Source organism: Lutra lutra, chromosome 4 (assembly GCF_902655055.1).
Source record: "Lutra lutra chromosome 4, mLutLut1.2, whole genome shotgun sequence".
NCBI lineage: Eukaryota > Metazoa > Chordata > Mammalia > Carnivora > Mustelidae > Lutra > Lutra lutra.
In genome coordinates this window covers 168322993-168340786 of record NC_062281.1, presented here as the reverse complement: position 1 = coordinate 168340786, position 17794 = coordinate 168322993, and positions in this window count along the sequence as shown.

The window sequence follows — 17794 nt, the reverse complement described above, 5'->3', positions numbered from 1 at the left end:
AGCAGAGAAATTCTCACCACGTGGTGGAGAGCAGAGGGGGAGCAACGCTCATCTTCCTGGAACCTGGTTCCCAGCCTAGACCAGCTCCATAGTACAGATTTTCGTGCTAATGGTCCAGCTGCCCATTGAGCACGTACTAGGTTCTGGGCACTGTGCTAGGGGTCTACCAACAGGACTCTCTGAGTGCTCGGGACAACCGAAGAATGACAGGCCAGCTCTGCATTTTCCAGATTAGGTGACTGTCGCTTAGGGAGGTCACCTAACAAGGGCCAGAGCCTCAGGTGGAAGCCAGCTTGCCTGGCCCATAGTTTGGGTTCCCGATGGCTGTGTACTATCCTATGCCTCCTGCAAAATTTCTTAAATTGAGGTCCATGGATGAGTCCCTGGGGTTTGTGAATGGGAATGGGAGAAGCAATTTTCACCAACCCCCTAACAGGCATGGAGGCCACAAACCGCAGTAGACTTTGTAGTGCCAGCCCTCAGTCACTGATAAAAATCACAGAAATCACAGTTGTTTCAACTACCTTGAAATACCATTTGTGCTACCTAGAATTTATAGTTAAGAGCGCTGCTAGATCTCACTATTCTTACGTTAATAAGGAAGCTCTTCTTCTTCTTCTTTTTTAACATTTTATTTATTCATTTGACAGAGGGAGAGATCACAAGTAGGCAGAGAGGCAGGTGGAGAGAGAGGAGGAATCAGGCTCCCCACTGAGCAGAGAGCCTGACGCGGGGCTCAATCTCAGGACCCCAAGATCATGACCTGAGCCGAAGGCAGAGGCTTAACCCACTGAGCCACCCAGGTGCCCCAGGAAGCTCTTCTATTTCCCTTTCACAGATTCAATTTTTAATATTTTGGTATCTGTATTTCAAGACAATTGTCTCCCCTTGTAATTCTAGGATTTTGTTTTCTGTGTTTTAAAACGTCCTTCTGAGACTGTGTGTCCAGTTCTCTTCCTGTCACATCTCATAGAATCCTCACAACGACCCCACAGAGGAGGTACTGCCTCTCTACTTTATAGGTGAGAAAATGGGCTCAGAGAGGTTCAGGGACTTGTCCAGGATCACCCAGATAAGGCAGAGTGAGGATTTAAACCCAGGTCCCACCAGGTCCTAAACACCTAACTTCCTTTAGGATCTGGCCCTTCTTCCCTCGTATTCTCTGGCTTGGGCTCTGGCATGCAGGTTAGTGTGTGTTTGGCAAGAGTAAAGAAGAGGTCCTAGAACCCCGTGCTCCTGACAGTTCTCTTCCCTTCTTTCCCCGACATCCCACCTTCACCACACCATCTGCCTGGGGATCTACCCAAACTGATCACATTACCTCTTTATCCTTTCTCGAGTTAGTCATCACAAAAATCCCCAATGACCCCTCAGCCCCTGCTCCCTCATCTCCATTTGACTCTGTAATTCCACCAATGTGACTTTCTCCTTCCCCACTTGCTATGGCTGGTCATCAGCAAAACCTTCCCTGTCCCCACGCTGGTTCCTGAATGATCTCCATCACCTTCGTACTCTAGTGGAAACCACACTTCCCACCGAGGACATAGCCTCCCCCAACCCCCTCAAGGGGTGGCTTCCTGTTCCAGCAGGCCTGGTACGTGGGGGACGTCCCCTCCTTGCTTGTCATTGTCACTTTCAGAATGTCCCTATTTGTGTGTCCCCACCCAGACTGCTGCACTGAAGTCACACCACCAAGCCATCTCCCTTTGTTACTCCTCCTTGTTGCAGCCACCTGTGGACCCTGAGTCACCCCCACTCCCATCCCTGAAGATTTAAAAAATTCTGGGCCGCTGTTTCTCCAACATGACCCTATCACAGTTCCTGGTGATTTCAATGTCCATCGAGATGATTCTTCTAACAGCCTTTCTTCTCACTGTCCTCACCTCCTTTCTCCATCTTATCACTGGTTTCAGCCCCAAGGTCATATATTAGGGTTTACCTTAATAATAATCGTCTCCCTTCCAAACTCTCAAGTGAAATCTTTGCCTCCTTTCCAAACACCGTCATACCTCTGTAGCTCACTGTGTTTCAGGGGGAGTCACTGCCTGTCTTCTGGCGAGAGGAGGTTGCCCTCCACTGGCCCAAGGTGGTGGGGTGGGGGGTCTCTGCTTCTGGCACAAAAGGTGACCGGAGAGTTTGAGGTTCCAGACTTTTAGGATCGTTTTCACAAATAGCTTCATCCCATATGTCAGAGTCCCACTCTTTTCCTGTCACAGACTTTAAGTCATCTTTTGTCTCTTTGGCATCTCTCTCTCTTAATAACCAATCAAAGTTACTCAATGAAATCCTGGGTCTGGTTTTCAGCCCTGTGGCAGCAAGAGACGAGTCTCTTTTAAAGATGCCATGGGACCCCGTGGCTTTCAAAACATCCCTTCCCCTGTCACTTGGCTTTCTCCAGGCCCACCATTGTATTTTTCCAAGGCTTTCAAGCCACCTTCACCACAATCCTGACGATTGTAATTCCTCCAGATTGCTCAAATTCCAAAGCTGCTCCATAACTCAGTGCCTTACCTTCCCTGTAGCACAGGTTAAAGTTTAGTATCTGAGAAGCCCTGCATATCAGAGTTCTCCACTCTGCCTTCCACCAGCATGTGGGACCCTGCTGTCTTCAGATGGACAGGCGATCCAAAGGCTAAACCCCACTCTGAAGGTCAGCTTTCTAGGACCACACTTGGTACCAACTGCCTGAGCCCTGTGGCCCAGGAAACAGAGCCAGCAACAAAAGCTTTTATGATCCCACTCGTGGCAAGTGCAATCCCAGGGTAGCAGGGGTGAAGGACGGGGAGAGAAAGGCAGGCAGAGAGGGAGAGCTGACCTAAGGAAGTATAGGAATGAGCTTTGCAAAACCCAGTTTTGTACCAAGGGCCCCCATGGCTGTTCTCAGGCGTATCTTCTTGCGTCCGGGACCACATGTGCTCTCAGGATAGACTGCGGATGGCCGAGTGGAGAGAAGGAACTTCTCAGAAGGCTTCCGCCCATCTCAAAGTTGGCCCCATGGGATGTCAGCTCTCCTGCACTGCTGGATCGTGTCACCCACCCCTGCAGGGACACCAAGGAAACTAGAAACCATGTGTTTGGGTGTGATTTTTCTCTGGATGCAGAAGTGGCAAGAGGACCCACAGGATTCCTGGCACCCTATGGTTTACTGAGCACCGCCATGTATGTTGGTGGAGGCGCCAAGCCTTGTCACGCTCTGTGGGACCAGCGGCCCTGCAGTGGGTCTCTGGCTGCAGAACCGTCAAGTCCCTGAGGTTGTGCTGGAGTGCTGCCCACCTGGAGGGGTGTGCCATGGGGTGGCAACTGGGACAAACCAAGAAGCCCAGGATGCTAGAGACGGCCAGGCCAGGAGAACTGGAGGTCACACCCAGGAGCTCCGAGACACTCTGAGAAACAGTCGGGTTGCACCATCCCACAGCTCAGAACCAGCACAGTTTCTCACCTCTCAATGGCCCCAGAACCCACCGACCCGACCTCCATTTCTTCTACTTCCTGCACGCCTTATTTGCAGCAACAGCACTGAGTCCCCTGCTTGTCCTCAAACCCACACGCCCTCCCTCCTTAGGACTCTCTTTTCTCTGCTTGAAGAGCTCCTCCCTCACCTACCTGACTTCCTGTCTCCTCAATGCCCCCTTGAATCTCTTAGCATATGTCACTTGGACTGTGAGGTGTCTGATCACCTTCCATGAAAGAGTACTTTATTCTCTGACCTCACCCCAGTGCTCCTTCCCTTCACCCTGGGTCGACCCGACGTCTCATCTGTCAGGTGGGCTGTTTCTTGTCGGTCCTCCCTGAACTAGAAGGTACGCTCCACCAGGGCAGGGCACCTGAAACAGAGCTTGGTACAGGGTAGGTACACCATAAACCTTTTGTTGAATGAGTGAATAAGTAAGCCAATGACAGCTACGTGATCTCCATCCCCCAGCCACGACTGATAGACCAGGAAGAAACCCCATCCAGGGTAGCCCCATCAGATTTTTCTCTCCAGATAATCTGAAATTGAGCTTGAGAGCTGGCGAGGTTCTGCAAGGGGTAGAAATGCAAGGGCTGTGTGTGTGTGTGTGTGTGTGAGAGACACCTTCTGCCGCATGCCAAACAAGCAGGAGGAGCTGGTGTGCAGAGAGGGGATTTAAGGAGCCCTGCAGAGAATGGACAGAGGCTTGTGCTGATTCTGTCCTACTTTGGGGACCGGAGATATCCCCAGGACCTTATAAAATATCCCTCTTTTTGCTTAACTGGAGTGGTTTTATTTTTATTTGTAATTAAGTTCTTACATATCAATGCTGCCATTTATTGAGCATTTCTATATGTATCAGAAGCTGTGCTGAACCTTATTGTGCCCTGTGGGTCCCAAGCGGGCCACTGTCTGCCTGTGCAGCAGCATGGGGTCCCTGAACCAGGCATAGGACTAGGGTTAGCACACAGCACGTGATGGGAGAGAGTCTTCCCAGCCAATTTCCAATGCAGCTGCTCTGAGGCTGCCCTGAGGTCTTTTCCTGGCACCCAGAGGGGTGCCCCAGCTGCCCCAGAGCCCCAGGCCTCTCCTCCTCACCCTGGCACATGCCCCCCCACCCCCAAGCTGTCACCACAGGTTCCCTGCTCCCTGTCACCTCCATGCCTGAGGCTGCGGGTTTCAGTAAAGCTCTGGCTTGAGCATCCTCGTCCCTTGCCCCAGCTCCAGCCCACCCAGTGTCTGGCTCCTTCTCCTTTGGCCTCCGGAGCACCACAGTCCCCTCCCCCCAGGCCTGACCCCAGAGCATGGAATCCATTGTCCTCCTCCATCCCAGCCAATCCCTAGCCGGACCTGACAGCTCTACCATTATGGATGCACATTTACAAACAGCTCATTTACATAGAACACGAGGGAACTGCTGCTGTCTTCAGAAAAAAAGGAGACTCCCAGTCACCTAGACAGGGTGGATCCTGAGATTAGCGAGCCTCCTGACCTTCCTCCCTCTTTCTAGGCAATTCGGGGGGCAGGCTAAGGGTGGGGGTGGGGCGGGTGAAATCCTCTTGACTGGGAAAGAAATGGGATGTTGGGCAGGTCGATGCTATTTCGTCATGTTCCTTTTTTAGAACAATTTTATTTCTTATCTACATGTGCCCTTGTGCAACTTTAGGGTCTGTGTTTTCATCCCACCCAGGCCCCAGCCTTCACTGTTACCCGGTCCTCCGTCTAGCCGCACCACCCCCCGGCCCCCCCCCCCCCCCGCCCCCACCGCAAACCACCCCCCACACCTGGACACTATCTAGTTGTATTTCAAAGACAAGTGATCAGGGAACAGAAAGGTAGGGAGTGCTGTGGGGAAGAGGAGTGGCTTTGGAGTCCAGAAGTTCCCATATTTGAATCCCGGCGCCATGTTTTTTTTTTTTTTTTTTTTTTTTTTTCCCGGCGCCATGTTTAACAAAGGACTCTTTGGGGCCTCAGTTTCCCCGCTGGTACGATGGGAATAATAATGTCAATTCCATTGAGAGCGTCTGAGGAAAGGGAGAGTCAGGGCTCATGAAGCTCCTGACACGGTGCTGACACAGAGGATAAACACCTCTAAGTGCTGGGGGTATTACAAAGTTTTCGGAAATGGAAATACTCAACCACGTGCCCCAAGAGTGTGGGCTCCTATCCCAGCCTTTCAAAAGACCAGCTCTTGCTCTGACCCAAGCACAGCAGTGGGCAGAGGATATAGTCCATCTGTTCCCCCACATTTATTAGTTCACATTCTTCCTGCTCTGTCTTTTCTGTGTTAGTTCCTTCTTTCCCCCACCCCACCCACACCCCAAGCAGGTGACAGACGTGGACCATGGGTGGTGGAGGCAGGCAGGGTTGGGACAACACTGCAACAGTATTGAATGTATGTAGCCAGATGTTATGCTAAGCTCTGCGCATCCGTGATCCGCAGTCTTTAATCACCAACTTTGTGCACTCACAGCAGGCATTTGCCACGGAGCCTGGGGAAGTTCTCGACAGTGTCCTGATCCATTAGCGGTGCCTGCCACGGGTGAGGCCACGTGGTTATCAAGGCTCCTTTTGCCTTCTCAGCTGGGTGCATTTGGGAATGTGTGGGAGGGACCATGGGCTCAGGCTGGGCCTCAGGTGGGCTTCCTGGGGAGATGACCTTGACCTGACATCTGTAGAATGAGAGGAGGGGGGGGTCAACCAAAGGTGGATGGGTAGGGAGCACTATGAAATATGGAACAGCATGCGAGGCAGGAAGGTGTTCCTGGAGCTTACAACAAGAGTCAGGGAGAGATGGGAGACAGGGCTGGCAAGAGAGGCAATGAATTAGAACATATAAAGCATTTAGGACACATAGTACGTGCTCAGTAAAGCTCTGTCATTATTATTATTTTTTTTATTATTGTTATTAGCATTCCTGGAGAGTTTCAATAAATGTTTCTTGGCTGACTGGCAGAGGGCATGGTCCATTAAGAACCTAGTGGATACTGCTTGGTAAATCCCTAGTTGACTTATTGGCAGCTTGATCAATAATCAATCGACTCTGGGGGAGTCAAGCTGCGGCAGGTGATGATGTGTCAGGATGAAGACATACGTGGCAGTGTGAACACCCTACCCCAAGACCAAGGTCAGGTCCACTTTGCTTTTCGCTTAACCCATCCTCTGAGGATGTCCTCCCGGCTTGCTCCGGGCCCATGGGCAGCCCACCCCTGATAGCCCCTCACTCGGATGGCTTCTCTTTGTGGCACAATTGCGTCCTCCCCTTGTCCCCATCCTGGAGAGGGGGATGCCTCCAAGAGGAACAAGAAGGGTTGTGGAGAGAAGGAGAGAGAGAAGGAAGTTGCTTAGACCTTTGCTGGGGCAGTCCTACTGATTCTGTGAGGGTGGGGAAGGGGAATAGTCTTGGGGGCAGACGATGCAAGAGTCTGAGAGTCAAAACCGACTTCCTGCATGCCTAGGAGCTGTGAGGACTAGGGCTGCTCCCGCAGGTCTATGTGCTGAGGGAAGAATAACAGAGGGGCAAGGGAGCTCTTAGAACCCATGGAACCTCACTGCCTTCCTCCCCAGCACCTCCCCATTCCTGCTCCAGTCACCAGGGTATCCCCTCCCGCAGAGACTCTGGGCTATCCCCTCTGGAACTCTTCCTTGGGACTAGGGACATCTCTGGAGGGGGAGAGGGCTGGGGCCAGTGGCTTTCCTCCTCATCAGCCTCCTGTGGGGAGGGGGCCCCAAAGAACTCTGGATGCTTTGAAGACAGACACTTTTCCTCACTGGTACCCTTTCTTGTCTCCTCTGCTCTGCAACTCAGACCCTGTGCCTCTCCAGGCAGAGCTGGGACAGGCCCTGCCCTCATTTTCCATACTGTGCTTCTTTATTTTCCAGGAGGAAGGTGCTTGGCCACAGTCCTAATATCCTAATATCCGGGCTCTCCTAACGGGAGGGATTTGCATCTCCTTCCTTCCCTTCCCTCCCTGCTCAGGGCACCGTCCCTACTCCCCCTCTCCCTGCCTAATTGAAGAGGCTCCACCTGGCAGCGAAGATGAAAGCTTTATCTTTCCAGTCCATCCCAAAGCGCGTTAAGATGATGGATGAGTTTCCAGACCCTCAAGCTCCTCCCAGTAGCATTAACAAAATTGCCTTTCAGGATCCCAACTCCCACGTCAAGATGGGCTGCCGTGGAGACAGGAGGCACAGGCTTTGGCGCTCGACAGTGAGCATTAAAATAATTTTAATGCTTCATTTAGGGTTTGTGTTCCTTGTGTGTGAGCCAGTCCCTTTGCTGGCATTGGAATAAGATGAATGATGTTTCTTAAAAGGCTCTTGGGTACAGCCTGATTGACCATTAGGAACATGCAGCTTGGAGCTGGGATGCATGGGCCCAGCTTCTGGGTCTGGAGGGGACACATGGGAGATATTATCACTCTCAGCCCTACGGGGTCATGGGCATGTCTTTTCCTTTGAGGCTTTTGAACCTTCAAGGGGTCAGAGATAGAGCAAGGCTACAAGAGTCTGGAGTTGGAACCTCATCCCTGCCACCTGGCCACTGGCTCTGCTTAGCCAACCCTTTCCCCTTGACCATCAAGTCCTCATTTATGAAATAAGGGGGGATGGCTAGCTGACATGGGTTGAATTGTGTTCCCCCAAATTTGCACACTGATGTCCTAGACCTACCAGTATCTCAGAATGTGATCTTCTTTGGAAGTAGTGACTTTATAGAGGGAATCGAGTTAAAATAAGGTCATCAGAGTGGGCCCTCGTGTGTTGTGTCTTGTGTCCTTGTAATAAGGGGAAATCTGGACATAGACAGGTACACAGGAAGACCACCATATGAAGATGAAGGAAGAGATTGGGGTGTTGTGTCCGTAAGCCAAGGAACACCAAATATTTGCAGCAAACCACTGGAAGCTAGGAGAGTTGCACGGACCAGATCTTTTCTCAACAGCCCCCAGAAGAAACCAACATTGTTGGCACCTCGATCTTGGACTTCCAACCTCCATAACTGTGATGACAAATTTCTATTATTTAAGCCACTCAGTTTGGGATACTTAGTTAAAGCAGTTCTAGAAAACGAACACCCTAACTACAGCCTCTCTGGCTCTGATGTTCTCCGAATCTCCATTTCTAGTTTCAGCCTTGGGTGCCAGCGAGGACAGGGACACCAGCAGTGGGGCCAATGTGCCCTCTGCTGCTCTAGGGTATTGGAAGTGAAGCCATGGGCTCTTCATTCCTAAAATCAAAATGGTTAAAAAGGCTCAGGAGTCCAGAGGGAAATGCTGGTCCCTTGGAAATAGTTGGGAGGACAAATGGCTACTTTCCAAGTATAGAAGCCCAAGCAGAGAACTGGCACTGAGTTTAGGGTCATCTTTGTCTCTGGTTGGGGGGCCTGGAATCCCTACCTGGAAACGTGAAACAGGGAGCAGGGGAGTCTGCTCTAGACATTTGGGACAAAGTGGGCATGCTGGGTCAAACTCAGCTTCTTAACCCCCTCCCCCACCAGGTCAATTTGTTTTTCTCCCACTGAGAAGTTAAAAAATTTACGAGGAAACTTGAGGTAGAGCATGCATTTTAGAAAAATAAAGTTAAAATTCTTGCACACCTGAGTGTGTGGTCTGAAATACAGACCCATTAATATTTACAGAGCACCCAGCACCTCCAGCAAGTTTTAACCCTGTAAATCTCAGTCCCGCTGACAACTCTGTTACTGTAGGTCACACCTACTGTAGGTCACACACACTGCCTCCGTGTTACAGATGAGGCCAACTGAGACACAGAGAAATGACATGGCTTACCGAAGTCACAGAGACAGTAAATGGTATTGCTTGGATTGAACGCAGGAAGACTGATTCCAGATGCCACAGTGCCCAAGGGAGGGTATCTCAGAGGATTGCCCCCCACCCCTATGGTAAAGAATCTTCTCACGAGAGGCCAGAAGCTGGGGATCACTGAGCAACCCAGAAAGAGTGAGGGACGATCACAAAGTCACGGAGGGTTTGCAAAACTCATCCTAGCTGTAAGTGATCAGTTCTACAGAAGTACCTATATTGTTGGGATCACCATATGTTACCCCACACCGTCCTGGTGGCGGAGCAGGGACCATAAGCTCTGTGGTTCCTGGGAGGTGGTTGGGTGGGGGGCAGCATCTGCTCTCGGGCGATGGGAGATCTGGCTGGCGTGTGGCTCCCTCCCTGCTCTCTCCTGCCTGGCAGATAGCACCGGGTGTCTCTGGCGACGCTACTGGGGCAGGCCAATCAGCGAGAGTGAGCTGGGCTGTGCAGGGCCCCGGGATTGCTTGGGATTGCACTTGCAATCAGGGCATTTCACACAGCAAATTGTGGTCATTTAGGCTTCTCTACAGCGAGCTTAATTTTGGGTCCAAGCACGGAGGATATTCAGACACACAATGAGGTAATTTCACATTTTAAAGCAGAGAATGCAGCGTAAATTAGTAGAAAAATCATGACACTTATAAACCCGTTCTAAAGATGTATTGTTCCTTTTTCTTCTGGGAGAAAAAAATCAGCTTCTATTAAGATTGAATTAACCACTGGAGGAGAATTCCTCAGACGGCCAATCCATAAAGAGGGATCTATTTTAAACTTGGTCAAAAGGCTTTTGCAGAAAGTAGTAGGAAGGGCGTTCCTAAGGAAATGCAGGTTCTCTGGTAGTAATCCCCACATCTGGGTGTGGAGGGCGGCCGCGCATGCCCACTGCGGGTTGACCGCTGTGTACAGTCTGGAGCAGCCTGACCGCGGAGCTCAGAAGGCCACCTCCTTCGAGTGACTCTGGACTTACAGTTTAGTGAAATGGTTGGGTCCACAGATTTTGGGGTCCCGTTGCTTGGATTCGAATCCCAGCTCTAACCCCAGTCAGCTCTGTGACCCTGAACAAGAACTTAACTTTCCATCCCCGGTCTCATCATCTGCAAATGGAGTCATAAAAGCACCTATTTTGGGGCGCCTGGGTGGCTCAGTGGGTTAAGCCTCTGCCTTCAGCTCAGGTCATGATCTCATGGTCCTGGGATGGAGCCCCGCCTTGGGCTCTCTGCTCAGTGGGGAGCCTGATTCCCTTCCTCTCTCTGCCTGCCTCTCTGCCTACTTGTGATCTCTCTCTGTCAATTAAATAAAATCTTAAAAAAAGCACCTATTTTGTGGCTCATTTGAGGGGTGATGCGGAGAAAGAACTTGACACACAGGAAGGCTTCAGATAAGGTGACTATCTTAGTGTGGGATCCCCCAGGAGAGGACCCTGGGATAAGACCTTGAACACAAGGTTTAACAGGGGAGAAGGGACATGGGATGTCAAAGGCAAGATCCATCAAAGGTACAGCAGCAAGGCAGTACCTCTGGGGATGACTGAGCTGAATCCCGCCAGGGAACTCGGAGAGTCATTTAAAAAATGCAGTTAACCCACACAAATTGTGAGGGAGCTGGGGTACATATACACCCAATCCTCAAGTCATTCTTGCAGGGCTGCTCCCGGTGGTTTAATTTCTCGGTGTTTCTGGCCTCTCCCTGGAGGTGTCAAAGTGAGCTCCAGGAGCCAGAGAAAGCCCCTGGCAAGGAACGGGAAGTCCTAGGGAGTCAGGGTGCAGGGACACCGGTATTTATCTGGTGCCCGGGGACTGGCATTGTTATTCCAAGCCCCACCCAAGGGCACTTCCTTGGGCTTTAGCATTTCTTTTATTCCAGATGGACAGGGGCCGTGCCAGCTGTCTGTGTCCCCTGTGCCATGCTGAGGAGATAAGTTCTGGGTTCTAGTCCCAGCTTTTCCCTGAACGGCACGCTTGAGTTTCTTCTCTTTCTCTGGGTCACGATGTTTCCATGTATTTCGGAATGCCTGTTGAAGCCCTTTCTTGTTCTGAAATCATGGCTTAGATGGAGAGGGGTGGAGAGGTGGTGGGCACCCAGCTCTGGGTCTTGGGCCTGGCAGGCCAGTGTGGCTTGGCTGCAGGGGGGTCTGAAGAGTAGAGCTTGGCCAGATGGACAGGCTTCTGACTTTCTGAGCCGGGGAGAGCCACGGGTACTAGGCCCATGCAACGGCTGTGCTGGTTCTGTGAGTGCCCAGGGTGGGGGTCCGGAAAGTGGTGGGGAGACATGGCTGTTGGCCAGAAGCCTAATCTTGAGGACTAAGACACCAGGATCCCTTTTATCTTTAAAATGACATCCAATTCAAGGCAAATCCATAAGATAACTGATGAATTTGTCTGCATGTGGCAAACCCATGAGCCCGAGACTAGACCTCACTGGGCGTCCTCCTCTTCTCCGAGTGCTCCCTGCCTCTACTGTGCCATGCAGGTTCAAAGCACACTCTGCCTTTAGTCCCTGCAAACCTTTTTAATCCACCGGACTGTTCATGAAAAATCCCCAAGTACGAGAATATTCCTTGGCTTCTTTTTTCCTCCTTTTTCAACAAGTTTCCAATTCATTCTTTCAGAGAAATCCAATTTTACTGTTGATCAAAAGGCTTTTTCAGAGAGTGGGTGACGGATCCCGAGAATTCAGTTCTTGAGGCAATGGCAGCTCCCAGAGCAGATCCCCAGACCCGGAAGTCGGGTGCAGGGGGTGGCGGGCTGTCCACGCCGCGGGGTCCCTCCCCAGTGCTACTGGAGCCTTCCGTCCCCCCAGGCTGACAGCCTCCTGGGGCCTAGTCCAGCCCAGGACGGCGGTGTCCCCAGCCCCCCTGTCAGCCCATGGCAGTGAAAGGGCCGCTCTGAGAGTCAGCTTTCTACAAAGACAGAAATAATCAGGTTGACCAAAGGGGAAAACAGGGGAAATTGAGCATTATGAGGGTGATAATTCAGAAAGTGTCAGCCTCAGAATAATTGAATCGGATGACATTTCGTGCTACGGGAAACAATAGCAACTAGCCCGCTGCCCGTCTGATTCATGTCTGGTTCGTGTTTAACAAAACAAGGGCAAGGGTCACGCAGCCACGAGCCCCATAAATAACCCGTTAATGGGATTTCCAAACAAGCTGTCCTCAAAGTGGCTTTCCGTCTCACTGAGAGAATATTAAAATGCAAATGGATTCGGGCTGTGTCTTCATAAACAACCGTGTTCATTTAACCTCCGACCTCCCCGCTTAACTGCCCATTCCAGCAATTTGTACGGGCTCCTCGGCCGGCTCCTTGCGGTAATTCAGGGAAAGTGCATTAAAGGAAAGGGTTACAGTTTGCGATGCTCAGTTAATCACGCTATTGAGATGTTTATGGACAGAATCGTGGGCTCCTCCTCACACTGTCTCAGGTCTTAGGCCCCTACCAACCCAGAGGTGGCTCAGCGGTTCCCTTTGTTGTCCGAGAATCTGGTGCGGTGTGTGTGGGCACGGCCTGGAGCGGGCTGCCCTCCCAGCTGAGGGAGGGCCCCTCCTCAGGCCTCCAATCTCCAGCCTGGTCCCCTTCCTTGGTTGCTATCCCCCTTGAGGGCTGGCCAGAGACCCCCAGTTAAATGGTCTTCCTAGTAGGCAGTCTCAAGGCCCATTCTCCTTTGTGGAAGGGCCTAGATTCTCCCTAGGCAAGTGTCTGTCTCTTGAATTCTTCCGGGGAGCCCCCTGCGTGGTTTGCCCCAAGCCTGCCCAGACCCCAGCCCTGGCATTGGCATGACAGAGGGCCTCTGCCTTGACCAGCTCTTTGAGAAGCAGCTCGAATGCATGTTTCCTCTCCAGCCTCTGGGCTTTCTCCCTGAGACTTGACCCTCCATCTATCTAGCTGTGCGGAAAGACAAGATGTGCACAAAGGGAACAAGCAAGGATGTGAGCCAGGGGCCAGGGCGTAAGGTCTGATTTCCTGGGCATACATTTCAGGGGATAAGACAGGCACTCGGCTAGAGGAGGGGCTCGTTGTCTCCTCAAAGGCCCACATGGATCACGTGGGCACCGTACCCTCCTTTACAGAGGACTTTTCACAGAGACGATATAAGCCGATGTGTTTGGCATGTGGCATTTAGGGGCTCCATCACAAGGTTTCGCTCCTCTCTTAGAGATGAAGACAATTAACCTCAGAGGGGCCAAGAGACTTGCCAGTGGCCGCCCAGTGAGTGGAAGGTGGGGTGAGCCTGCCGCCTTGGCCTGACTCCAGGTACAGCTTTCCTGCACACCCCGAGGACGTCCTGGCATCTGCAGCTTTTCTCTGAGGAGCAGAGAGAGTCCCTGAGACAGCCTGATGGGGTTCTTCCTCCTCTCTTGGGCAGGAGGTGAGCCAGAGAGATGAGGCGGTGCTGGGGAGAGCATAGGGCAGTGCACGGAGCAGGTCCATGTCCTCAACGCCCACTGGATCAGTAATCTCCCTCTAGACCCAGGCAGCTGGTCTGAACGCTGAATATTTGTGTTGCTCCCTGAGGGGAACCTCTGTTTCCTCCGGCTTTTCCTGCTACCCCTTTACCAGGAAGGAGGGGGAATGAATCCCCGAGAGTTTCTCCCATTTGCTAAAGGAAACTTGGTCCTCTGGGGACGACCAAAGTGAGGACTATCCAACTGAGCCTTCCTCCCCTGCTTGAGAAACTCAAATATGCTCCTAGTTGCAGATCTGTCTCCGACACGTAAATGCTGGAGCGGCAGATGGAAGGCGTTATGGAGCTGGGCTGAGGCCATGGCCACCAGGGTGCGTAGGCCTGCCAAGGCGGCCCTCCCTGGCCCTTCCTGACCCACCCCGTCCCTCAATTCCACCCCTCTCTCTTCCCTACGTCCTCCCCCCTCTTCCTCCCCCAGGCCCAGCACCTGAGGGTGGTGGGAGGGCGCCCACAACGCAGGAGAGCCTAGACCCCCATCCCTGACATTTCCCGCCAGGTTTCTCCCACTTCCAGGTTTCACGCTTGGATGGAATTTCTGTCTTTCTCTTCCTCCTTCCATTTGCCTGTTTTTGTTTCTGTTTCTCTCTCAGTTCTCTACAGCTCTTGGACACTCTCTTATTCATGGTAACTTTGTCTTTCTCCTGGTTGTCCCTTCTTATGTGTCTGTCTCTTTATCTCTGCTCTCTCATGGCCTCGTATCACCTTGTCCTCCCTCTGGCCAAGCCCCTGTGACCCTTCTCTGGTTCAGCTCCCTCATCTCCTGCTGGGTTCCCTAGGCCAGACAGCCCACACTTGTTTTTTTTTTTGTCTCCAGGATCCTCCTGTTCCCAGCTCTGTACAGTGATTTATCTGAAACGCACACTGGACTGTGTCCTTCCCTGACCTAAACTCCTATAAGGCTCCCTATTGCCCTCAGAATCCATCCCAAACTCCTTACTGAGACATGCTGGGCCCTGATCAGATCTGTCTCTTCCTCTCCAGACCTATCCCTCCCTTTCCCCAGCTTCCCCCATTCCAAAGTGTGTGTGTGTGTGTGTGTGCATGTGTGTGTGTACAGAGAGAGAGAGACAGAAACACATACACACATACAAACAATGCAAATCTGGGGAGAAAGACTCTTACATAGAGAAATAAACACAGAGAGAGGGAGAAGGAAGAGAGAGACGGAGACAGAGAGACAGAGGAGCTGCTCTGTTGGAAGAGGAACGGGCCATTTGTCCATTGCAGGGCCAGGCCATAAGTGCAGGGCACTTTCTACCCACCCACACCATCTGACACCAGAATGTGTGCTTCCAAACATCTTGATGCACTGACTCTCCTGGAGTCACCTTGGGTGGGAAGAAGAAGGACTCTCTGATCGTGGAAAGTGAGAGGAAGATGGGGGCACCGGGAGGCGGGCATGTTTGCAAATGACTGCAGGATCTTGGTAGCCCTGTTTCTTGGTGCAATGGGAGATGAGCTCCTGCCTGTGGAGTGCATAGGTCATTCAAGGGAGAGGAGAAGGGGGAAGGGTCAGACAGGCCGCAGGGTCATGGGAGAGGAAGCCAACCAGGCAAATATGGAGGCCTGTAGGATAGCACTGGGGCCTCAGGTGACAGCCTTGACTTTGTGGGAGGGCCACCCTGAGGCTGGATGATCAGCTGGGGCCATGATGGGCACCATGGGTGCAAATCACAGAAGGTGGACGTGGGATTGATTCAGGAATGGAGTTCCTCTAAGGGTGTGATGGAAGGACAAGGGTCAAAGGAACCGAAGGCTTTGACAGAAGAGTGGGTGGTGTAACAGGCATGGGATCTCGGTGGGATTGGGAAGCAGTGGAAGACAGGATGGGCAGATTGGGAAAGATTGGGGGAAGAAAGGGTCAGTGGTGGTCCTGATGACACTGAAGAACAGGTGGAGTGATAATAGGAGGGTGAGGGGCTGCCAGGGGTTCAGGCTCAGGTCAGAGAGGGGGCAGACGGATTGCCCGCATCAGAGGCATGAGGTCCTGGGTCACAGAAGTGTGGCTGAGGCACAGTTCAGGGGGTTTGCTGCCATGTCACAAAACACTCACAGACCTGGTGGCTCAAAGAAACCATAGTTTATTGTTGCTTCCAAGTCCAGAGTCAGCTGGGAGGCTCCACTGATCTCAGCTAGGCTTGGCTGATCTTGTCAGGCTCGCTCTATGCCTGAGGTCAGCTAGCACATTGGTTGGCACTGGCTCTAAGATGGCCTCATTCACTGGTTTGACTGGCTGTTGGCTAAGGTGTTGGGGGTGACCAGACACTGTGTTTGTTGTCACCCAGCTCAGGCTGGGATTGAGGATGGGTGCCATTTCAGCTCTTCTGCATTCTATTGGTCAACGTGAGTCATAAGCCCCACCCCAAATCAAGAAGTGCAGAAATAGGCTCCTCTTCCTGCTGAGGGGAGTTGAAGAGAAGTGTGGCCATTTGCCAGCATAGCACAGTTGAGATTCTAAGAGTCCAAGGGGTGGGATGGATTTTCGGTCCCAACACAGAGGTCCTCCAGGATAGAGACTCCAGGATAAGATCCAGGTGCTAAGGGGCCAGAGAGGGAGGGCGAGTGATACAGAGTGTCAGGAAGGACAGGGGCAGTTCAGGCCCTCGGGGGAGTTGCCGTGTGTGTGTGTGTGTGTGTGTGTGTGTGTGTGTGTGGTGGGGGCTGAGATGTGGGATGTTGAGAAGATGCCAACCACCGATGGCAGGTATGGGGGTGGCAGTGACGACCCCAGGAAGTAGTTCCTGGTACTTTGGAGAATCACAGCATTAGCAATTCTATCCCTTTCTTTGCCCTGCTCCACCCCCACCGCTGCTAACTGACAGAAGGTCACGGCCCATCAAGGCGCTGCCCAGGGGAAGGTTGCTACATCAGCTCTTTCTTATTGACCGGACTGTCTTCACTTTCTTTCACTCAACAAGTAATTATTGAGCATCAGTCATGTGCCAGGCTCCGTGCAGGGGACAGGAAAGAAGACATAGTCCCTGCCCTTGGGGAACTCAAAATCTAGGCATTCTGTCCCAGGTGTGTCTGTAGGTACCACTCCCTTGGTCCCCACGTATGCTTTGTGTGAATGAAAACATAGACACTTGTTAATTAAAAAATGGAAAACTTCAAAATCATCCTGATCATTTATTTAACTTTCTACTTGAATCTCAGACAAGTCTGACGTTTTTCTAGAATAAAAAACCAGTATTTTAAAAAATAATCATGGAGTCTATTCTGTGGCTTACTTGAAATCTCTCATATTCAGGCTGGTTCTTGAATCTATTTCTATGAACAAAGGGAATGTCAGGGCCCCTCCTTCAAAAATCAAAACTTCAAGAAAAGCAACAGTTGCAATAACTGTGATGACCTTCCTGTTTGTGACACTCTGATTCCAGGAGCTCAGCCATGAATGTTATGTCATTTATCCTGTAAATAGCACCTCAAGTTTAGCCATAGGACCCCTGGGAGGTTTATGGAACCGAGTGTGGCTTGCAATCCCTGCACCACCTAACTAGGTGGTTAGGTGCAAACCAGCTCTGGAGGTTCAGGGTGGGAGCTTCCAAGGGGAGAGATGCTTCCTCTGTTCACCAGGCCCATTGTCTCTTTTCCAGCATGACTTTGGCTCCCAGCAGAAGACTCCAGAGCCAGGGTGCGTACTGAGTTCCATGCCCAGAGTCACGGCTGGTCCCCATGTATAAGGTCCAGGAAGAGCCATTGAATCAAGGAATGTTGGAGTTGGAAGGAATGCTAGGACACATCTGGGCCCCAGTGACCATCTGTCAGAGAGCTCCACCATTCACCCCAGCTTCAGGGTTGTGGTGAAGTAGAAATACTGCGGATTGGGATGACATTGGGACAGATGTTCTAGGGACACTGACTGTGAGGTTGTGTCAGGATTGTTGGTCCCACTTCCCTGAAATGAGGTCTTCATGGCAACTTGTCACTCTGACCATGCAGTCCATGCTTCTTTCTCCTTTCCTCATCTCTGGAGACTTTGCCCAGGTCCCTGACCCCATGCTTTCCAGAGCTACCTTCCAACCATGTCCCCAGGAGCAGAAGATCAAGCCCATAG